Source organism: Biomphalaria glabrata, chromosome 7, assembly GCF_947242115.1.
Source record: "Biomphalaria glabrata chromosome 7, xgBioGlab47.1, whole genome shotgun sequence".
Classification (NCBI taxonomy): Eukaryota; Metazoa; Mollusca; class Gastropoda; family Planorbidae; genus Biomphalaria; species Biomphalaria glabrata.
Genome location: NC_074717.1, coordinates 42,979,068 through 42,989,483, shown reverse-complemented (window position 1 = coordinate 42,989,483; position 10,416 = coordinate 42,979,068).

Sequence of the window (10,416 nt, the reverse complement as noted above, 5' to 3'; positions counted from 1 at the left end):
TATATTCTCCCTTGTTTAACAAACTCACTTCAAGGGAGCAAACCGTTTAGTTTTATCTGTATGTTATACCCTCCTTTGTGACTTCCTTATTTTATTGGTTTTCATTTCATTCTTTCTAAATATTGCTTTCGCTTTATTAGAATTATTATTTTGTTTTTGAAATGATCCGCCTTGTATTTATTGAGTCCCATGTAGTGCAATGTTTCAAGTGTATACAGTTATAATGTTCCAACGCGATTCCAGCATACTGAATCTTAAAGATGTAGAGTCAATACTTCACTTCATGAGTAACCAACCATGTACATTAGCAGCGAGGCCTAAATCTTTCATTCAATAAACTCAAAGGAAATGTTTAGAAGATCAAGTTCTCTCACATCTAATCAAGTCCTTGTTGCTTAGTAATACACAAATCCATTAGAGACAGAGAGAGAGAGACAGAGAGAGAGAGACAGAGAGAGAGAGACAGAGAGAGAGAATTGTTATATTTCATTGTGCACTTTACTTGTATTAGACACATCCTTCTAAAATTCTAACTTACATACATGAAGTTAATCAGTAAATCTAAACCACCAGATGTATTTCTAATAATAACAAAGGAGATTACAATTACATATATATTACTACTACAGACCTATTTCTAGTTATGGACAAGGCTAATTTGTAATCGATCCTACATTTACTTTATTCTCCACATTTCCATTTCAACTAGGCAAACTATTGTTAAAAATAACTAACCTAAAATGTGTTTGTTTGTTTTTTTTAACTTTTGTAGCGTTTGATCCTAACCACGTGACTAGAAACGTGTCTGAGCCCACTCTGATCATTGTCCGATAAAGTTTCGTCTAGAATCAAACTCTAATCATCAGAAGCGATACTGCCTTGTCATCCATGTTATTACACGAATTTCCAGGAAGTCATGAAATAAAACATGGAATGATTGCAAGTAATTGATAGCTTCTTTTCCTTGATGTGCGGATCGGGAGTAGGAAAGATCTGCTGTATTTAAATTATTTAAACTGAAGATGACCTTGTACATGATGAAGAGCATTATCAACGGCTATTGTGGTCGAACACAAATCGCCTCGTTGGTCAGCCTAAGTACATCTCTGACTATATTTACTACTATCTACACGACACGTTGAATGCACAGTTTCTTGCTTTCCGTCACGAAAGATGATGGCAACCTAATGTGGTTCTCAAACAATGGCTCACAGTCAGGGATGGACTGGGTATCAAAACCGGCCCGGGCATTTCTAAACCATCCGGCCCATAAATTGTATATTATAAGATGGACATCCAGTTCTAGGGCTACCTGTCCTCAAAATCATTATGTTAAATTTGATAATGTATCGATAGCTGTAGGCCTACACATGCTTACAGTGAACACTATGTCCTTATAAGGAATAAAGGCTTGATGTTGCTTTTTAATCGCAAAGTGTATAGGCCCTAAAAGGATGAAGCTCTACCGATGTAGGCTATTACATTATTTCGGAAAATGTGTTCGATTACATTGGTAGGCCTTAGTAGAGTCTGTAAAAGATTTTCCCTGAAAAAGGAATACTATGAAAAATAAAACAATTTAATAGTGGCATCCCTGCGGCCCTTATCTTATAAAAATACAAACGTAATTTCGAAAAAGAAGATACATACTGTGGTCCTACCGGCCCATTTGGATACCGGCCCACCGGGCATTTGCCCGAATGCCCATATAGCCAGTCCGCCCCTGCTCACAGTTCCAAACGTGGTCAAAGAAATTATACGAGTCTATAAATTATAGGATAGCACACAAAAATGTACGTTCACGCCACAGTTTCACTTAAACATTACACCAAGAAATTCAGAAAGTTCATCATTTAATTGCCAATGTACAAAAAGAGTTCTCGTGTCTGTTTATGTGATGGCTGTGCTTTGCACCTCGTAGATATGGAATGGAGCGTATGTGTGTTTCTCCAAGGTAACGAGGAAACAGAGCTTTAGGTTTTGGCGGTGTTCAATGATGACACCTGGAGCTGATCTGTCAGAATTTATGTTGAGAAATCACGTGGATAAGAGTTGAACGGGAGACGACTCAGAAACGTAAAACAGTGTTTTCAAAGTGAGCTATGTTTTCTTGAAATATCATTTCATTTCGTTACTACTAGAATACTAGATCTACATCTGAAGTGGATTCTATTTGTAGTTATCATTAATAACTAAAATCTTTAATAAGTTTTGTTTAAAATAAGTCTGTTCACATTTATTTAAAGCTTTATATTACGAATGTAATACGACTATATCTGTGTAAATGTACTAGCTGATTGGAGATACAAACCAACGACCGAGTATGAACTCTGACCAAGAGCGTGTTTTTTATGTTTAAAATCTTTTTTTAATAATGTTTTTCTTTCCTCCAACAGGTGTCCAAGTGGGGGCTTGCTTGTTGCCGAAGATCAGCTGCATTTAGGATCTCATAAGTAAAAGGCATATCAAAATCAAGACTTAAAATAATAAACGTCTCACACCCAGGCCGAGCTGTTTCTGCAAGTAACCACGTTTCTCACCCACCTGTTGACCACTGGTCAAATATTTATAGCTAATTTTCTCTAGAGCCGTAATGCATCGCCACTGAAAGTTGATATTATAAAGTAGGATTACATTCATCGAATAATGTAGCGAACGGTTTCAATGATTCCTTTTTCTCTCAGTCATGGATCGGCCTTTATGAATGAACAATGTGATAGACATAGCGCTCAATGACAGCAATAGGAGAAGTCTTTTTGAAATAAGTAATGGATGAAGACACTTTGATTGAGGAGTTTCTGGTGATTAATAGGAGGGGATGGATAGATAGATAGATAGATAGATAGATAGATAGATAGATAGATAGATAGATAGATAGATAGATAGATTAACAGAAATAAATTTAGATAGATAGATAGATAGATAGATAGATAGATAGATAGATAGATAGATTAACAGAAATAAATTTAGATAGATAGATAGATAGATAGATAGATAGATAGATAGATAGATAGATAGATAGATAGATAGATAGATAGATAGATAGATAGAGATAGGCACACAAACACACAGATAAAAGGGTGCGAACAATGTCAAAGAAAACAGTGTTTACGAGAGAGAGAGAGAGAGAGAGAGACAGCAAAATACAAAACAAAAAAGGTGAGACAGGACTAAATGCGAGACGCCCAAAGATTTGCTGTAACATATTTAATCATCTCAAAAAAAAATTATGTCAGCGAGACTTTACAATCTAATTAGAAATGCTGTTTGCACTATTACAAACATTCTAGAAATAGTTTTCTGGTTCACACTTTGAAGAACAAAAAAATTGCGTTCAACTTTTCAGATATCTCGATGAACAAGAGATCGTGTAGCAGACGTAGATATGACTTGCTCAAATGTGTAGAGAAAATGACAAGTACATTCATCGGTTGCTCCTTGTCACACTGAAACACGATGGAAGTCGGACAGACTTATGTTTGGCAAGATGTTTTTCTTTTTGACGCTGTCGGAGTTATTGGATGTCGAAGATCTAAATTTGAAACGAAATTTAAGAAGAAAATCAGACATTGCTTATTTTAAAGACTTGTTTCATACATTCACTGCGGTTAACTTACATACAGTTGTTATAACATTTTCAGTCTTCACTTTGGTTAGAAATCAGCAAAAAACAACAACAACAAAACAACAACAACATTGAAGTTCATGAATCAGCAAAATTGCATTCGGGCAATATTAGCTAAGCAGAGGGTCTACCGAATACTGGAAAACATGTCAAGGGGTCTACGACCCAAAAAAGTTTGGCCACCACTGATTTAGAGCAATTTATTACTACAGTTTGTTCTCTCCCTATCAGAAAATCTTTAATCCACTGATGCAATGGACCATTAATGCCAAAGTATTTACATTTTTTAAGCAAACTCTGGTGGTGAACTTTGTCAAAAGCTTTGGAAAAATCTAGTAAGATAGCATCTATTTGCTCACTGTTATCTAAATTTTGAAAAATCATCAATTAGTCCTATTAGTCGTGTTTGACATGATCTATATTTCCTAAAGCCATGTTGGTATGGAGTAAGGACATTATGTTTGTCTAAGTGGTTTATGATGTTGCTATATATTATGTGTTCTAGGATTTTACATGTGATGCTGGTAAGTGATACTGGTCGGTAGTTTCCTGGGTCAGATTTTTCTAAATGGGGGGGGGGGTGACATTAGCTTCTTTCTAGTCCCTTGGTACTGTGCCCTGGTTAAGAGATGCCTGAAAGAGTATTTTGAACACTGGGGCTAGCTCATTGCTTAGTTCTTTGAGTAATCTAGCTGGAATACCATCAGGTCCAGATGCTTTATTTGGTTTGGTGTTGGCTAATAGTTTTTGGATTCCCTTTTCTTGTACTACTATATCTTCTATCTTGTCTACTTGGTTCAAATTCAGTAATATGTCTTTGTCTCCTGGTGCTGAGAATGCTGCAAAGTATTTATTTGAGATGTTAGGGTTAGGGTTTTAAAAATCTAACCCTTGGAATACCCCCCTTCCCTCTCCCCGCCCCCCCCCCAAAAAAAAACCCACAAAAAATCCCGCTATTTATTTGATTTTTGAAAAAGAAGATTGAATAGTTTCACGGATAATAAGAATAATATTTACAACATTTAGTATGTAACCCAAACCACAAATAAAACAAAACCCAGCAGCCTATCATGTTTTTGTTTGGAAACTTTAGAACAAGGCAGCTTACTTGAGCTCAAATCTTTTGTCAACAATTTCAAACATACATGCAAACATGTTATTGAAATAGATATTACCAATGCAGACATTTTTACAATAAGTATCTGGTTTCAAATAAAAGAGAATATATCAACTTCAAAAGCAAAGCGACAGAATGATGTAAAAATATTATAGAGTGGTTCGGAATATTTTCCTCTAAAAGCACTGCTTAAAAGTAGTGTTTTAACACTGAATCAGTAAACAACATGTTCTACTTTATAAGTATAAAAATGTTAAATGTTTTACATGTTTCGGATGTTCCTTCAGAGTTGAAGATTATTACTTCCTAGTCCAAACCTTCCGCAGGACGACGGGGGATGGGAGCGGGCAGGGTTTGAACCCGGGACCATCAATAAATCTGAACGACAGTCCAGCGTGCAAACCGCACGACCAGGCAGCCATCCAGGCAGCCGGATACTACCCGCGGCCTGTGGGCCTTAGATTTGGTATTACTGATCTACTGGTTTAAAAATAGAGCTATGTTAAACATGGAAAATGTGAACTTCACATTTTTTTTTTATTTTACTACGAAAATAAAATTAAGAGTGTGATATTGGGTTTACCCGTTCAGCCGACATATTTATCTATCATATTAAATTCTTTGAAAAGGGGTTTACCCGATTTGTTAAAAAGTCTAGTTTTTTAATAGAGAAATAAGGTACTTTTTTGTCTATTTTTTGTGGTATGGACATTAAAAATTCTCTACGGTCTCCGCCATGATTTAAGAAACATTTATGCCAAGTTTTATCAAGATTGGTCAAACGGTTTTCTATGCGGGACATACATACATATATGCGCCTTACTTTCTGCTTTATATTATAGATAAATTCCAACCTGCATCACTTCAATGTACTTGACCTTTTTTTTTCTCATTTCTAAAAATACCCCTAAGATTTAAACATTAGTTCAGATCTTAGACGTCTGCTAGGAGGACCGTACAGAATTTGTCAGATCAATACATCTTGTGCGCTACAGAGGGGAGATACCTGTCTGGACGAGTTGTATGTGATTTGGACTTTCCTCTCGATGTTCCCTGGTTCGAACCCTGCACGCCGCTATCCCATGTTTTCCTGCGGGAGGTTTGGCCTAAGATTATATTCACATCTGAAGCATGTAGAATATCTTTATATTTACAGCAATCCACTGAAGCGGTACTACTTTATTCACTCTGTCTTTTGGTTATCTTCGCTGTAATTCAACTTAAAATTGGTCCCGTCACCAAGATTTAAAGACATGTTTTACTAAGATTGCATCAAAATTGAATCAACTTTTTCTTTTCATTGATTTAAATTAATTCACATTTTTTTCTTTCTTCCGTAATCTCGATAGTCTTTTTAGTCATGAATAAGTAGATAAGGTCAGTCATCGCTCGCTGTGGTGCGCGTGTTACAATGGCACGCGAAGTTATTTATTTTGTCACGCAATAAAAATTGAATTCTTATAATAAAATACTAGAAGAAAAAATGTGTTCAACCAATGTTTGGGTAGAAAGATCAGTCGCACAATTGGGTTTTATACATTTTTTAGATTTATTAAACAAAAAAAAAGTATAAAATAAACATTTTTAAATCATTTATGCATCAAATAATCAAGCTTTTCTAAATTGTTATTTTATTTAATTATCCTCTTGATTTCGTGGAAGATTGGTTAGTACAATACGATGCAAAAAAAAAAAAAAAATTCTTAAACCACATTAAACAAACATTTATAGGCTAACATAATTGACAAAGCTTTTATGTGATCTCTGGTATAGATATTAAATACTGATACCGTTAGATCGTCTAAGAGCTGAGCCGAAGGTCTTCGAGCTCTATGTTTAAAAAAAAAAACCTGTTTGAGCGTCAAACAGTAAAAAAAAAAAAAAAAAAAAAAACCTGTGTGAACACACAGTTCTGTCTGGAAGAGACCCAAGTCAATGCCTATGTAAAGAATTGCTATTTCCGATACACTCTGGCCCCCGACGCATGGGCTAGACATGGCCGAAGGCCGAGTGCACCGGGAACTTCCGCCTTTTTCCTATGTTGTACCAAGCTAACCGTGGAGGCCTCACCATTAGTGTAACGGCCTCTTGAGGAACGGGGCATGGATGATCGACAGGGTCTGGACGGCTCTCTTTCAACTCCGCTCCGTGCAATGGGTGCACTCTCCTCTACCCGTGGACACCCCCACGGGAGTTTTGTTTTGCTACCCATTTAGCCTAACCACTTCCTCTAATGGTCGTTTCCACACGAGCGCCACGATGAGGCAGAGTAGCGTGCTCGCGAATACTGATACCTTTTCTGTCACAAGTACTAATATGGCCCTTGCTGAACATTCAGGTTGTTACATTTTCTATTGTAAAGCATACCGGGGTTGTATTTTGTTGCTTGTCTATTCAAATTTCATTTTAGACAAATTTATTTGAGAATAAAATATTGAGACCACTCTGGTTTGATAGTGTCAAAAAGATTATATTTTTAAATTTTACATTTTTCAAGAAATAAAAAGATGTCTGTCAATATATTATTGAAGACTTATGACAAGCATTAATTTATTTCAATAAAATTTCTTATCAGTTAAAAAAAAAAGAATCTCTTCAATTAACTATTATTTATATATTCTAATTCTAATTTCAGGACCTACTCAAATACTCCTGCACTATTTCATTCGGTTTCACTTTTTTTTTCACAAGGGTGTTGTGTGGCCAACGCAATAATTCATCCGCCTTTCATTTAGCCTGCAGAAAACCAGATACTCATTATAATCTAGAAGTGAAATAAAAGACTTCAGTTTAAAACTTAAATTACCGAAATTAAGATTTGAGGCCGCGCATATCACGTGATGACATCGTTTCCGTTGTCTAATTACTGTTTATGTAATATGACATGTCACGTAGGTTTTGGGATCGTCTGCAACAGTTCGCCTCGACGCCTCTCCGTTAAAAGCAGAAGAATAAAGTAAGATAAAAGTTACCTTTAAGAATTAAAGTAATATGAATCGGCTTCTCAAGTAACAAGTTCAGTAGCGGATTAATTTGACATTAAAAAAAAAATGGAAATTTGAGTTGTTTGTTTATCTGGATGTAATATTTTTTTGAACACTGCTTTTAAAAGTCAAGCTCTATTTCTAAATAAAGTTCTTTTAAACACATTTGTACATAAACACATACATACACACTGAACAACTTTTTTCAAAGCGTCTGTTACAATGATCTTCAAGTCTGCTTAACAATTTAGCCGCCAAGAAATTAAGACAGTTAAAAAAAAAAAAGAATCTTTTTGCTGGCGAAATTTTCCAAGACGTTCTAAAAATAACTTTTAATCACAAAATTAAGATGCATTTTTTGTTTTGTTTTTTCAACTTTAAAAAAAAACATGTTTGGCTTCTTACCAGATTTCAATTTACATTTTTCTATTTTAATTACTTTTTTTTTCTTTTTTTTTTTGTTACAAAACTGTTGTCTTAGTAGTCATTTTTTTCTTTTTATTTATTTTATTTATATCTATTTTCTTTATATTTATTTTCTTTATATCTATTTTCTTTATATCTATTTTCTTTATATCTATTTTCTTTATATTTATTTTCTTTATATCTATTTTCTTTATATTTATTTTCTTTATATTTATTTTCTTTATATCTATTTTCTTTATATTTATTTTCTTTATATCTATTTTCTTTATATCTATTTTCTTTATATTTATTGTACAATGTATTTGTTTAATAAGAACCGGTGACTCTTGCAACGATACAGAGCTGCACCTTGGGAGAGCCTGCAATGCCGCTGATTCCAAAGCCTGGTCACTTGTTTCATTAGAAACTTCAGCTGCATGTTAAAAAAAGGGGGCGGGGAGTTGTTACCGGTCGTCGACATGTAGCACTGGTAGACAGCTAAACCGTTGTAGGAGTAATATATATTAACTCTGAATTAAAACCTCTGCTGCTTGCAGCTATACCCGATCATCAGAAATGCTTCGGTAGTAAACCCTGAGGAAGAGTCAGGAGCTGGCGACCCTAAGGCAACTTGCAGCCCTCAGTGCTAGAACCTGCGATGCCGAGGACCCCAAAATGTATCGGAAATTGCCGTTCCTTTGGGTACATCAGCTCCATGGAGAGGGCGGAACTGATGTGTGGGCGACATCGTCCCGACCACAGCTAATGCCCAGGCATTCATCTCATTTCCATGAGGTGATCCATTCTTCGCGACTAAAGAAGGCCATAGAATATCTTGACTAATAAAACTTTAAATAACTTAACTAGTTTTCTTAATAATAATAATAATAATAATAATCTTTATTATCCGTAAGGAAATTTGTCTTACAATTTGTGCATTACACCAAACAAAAAACATTATAACTATAAGAAACCAAAGTGTACATTCACACCAGACTCACTCATAATTTACATGTGACAAAGTTTATACCAGATTGTTCTTATTTAATGATTTGATTGCCAGGGGAACAAAAGAGTGTTTGTGTCTGTTTGTCTTTGCTATCGGTGTCTTGTATCTCTTTTGTGATGGTAAAATCACAAAATCCTGACACAAAGGGTGATTCTTTATTTCGAGCATCCTGTTAGCTTTTTTATAGATGTTTGTCTCAAACAACTGCCCAAATGGGTTTTGTTTTTTGCCAATGATTTTGCCAGCAGCATTTAGGATTCTATAAAGTTTATTTTTATTTTTAATGCTCAGATTGCCATACCAGGCAGTGATATTGAAACTTAAAATATTGCAGATGTGAGCGTGATAAAACATAGCCAAGGCCTTTTCGCTAACATTAAACGGGGACAGTTTTCTTAGTAATCGTAATCTTTGCTGCCCTTTTTTGCTGATATTTTGTGAACAATACTAAATCTATATATATACTTCTCTTCTTCCCTCAACAGTTTGGACGAGAAGAAGTAGAGGAAAGATCACTCTCTTATTTCTGCGGATAGTCACCCCACGAAAAAACAAGAGTAGTATTCATGCTACGGATGGCTGCCTGCGCGCTGGACTGTCGTTTAAATTTATCCAACCCTGCCCGCTCCCATCCACCCTTGTATAACTTTATTTTTCTAAATTGTTATAACCTTGCCATGCACACCGCCATCACGGATTGGGTAGAAGGTGCGCACTATTAGTGATAATATATATAGTTTTGAAAATTAGATACTGTATCGGTTGTCATTCTTATGTTTACATGTGCTTGTAACTCGTCTGTAAGAATGTGTTTACGAAATGTTAGTACATTCATTCAGTGTATTAAAGCCATACTAAACGGACATGGTATTCGACTCTGCTTTTATACTCAAAACAATAGTATAGAAAGTGTCTATGAGAAGTAAGCTCATGCAAATTAACAGTTCGACATTTTTGAAAAGTTCCATACATTTAATTTTTTAAATTAAATTTGACTGATTCCTCCTATAAGAAGAACTTGATTGTTTATAGAAGAACTTGACTGTTCATAGAAGAACTTGACTGTTCATAGAAGAACTGGATTGTTTACAGAAGAACTTGATTGTTCACAGAAGAACTGGATTGTTCATGGAAGAACTTGATTGTTCATGGAAGAACTGGATTGTTTACAGAAGAACTGGATTGTTTACAGAAGAACTGGATTGTTTACAGAAGAACTGGATTGTTCACTGAAGAACTGGATTGTTTACAGAAGAACTGGATTGTTCATAGAAGA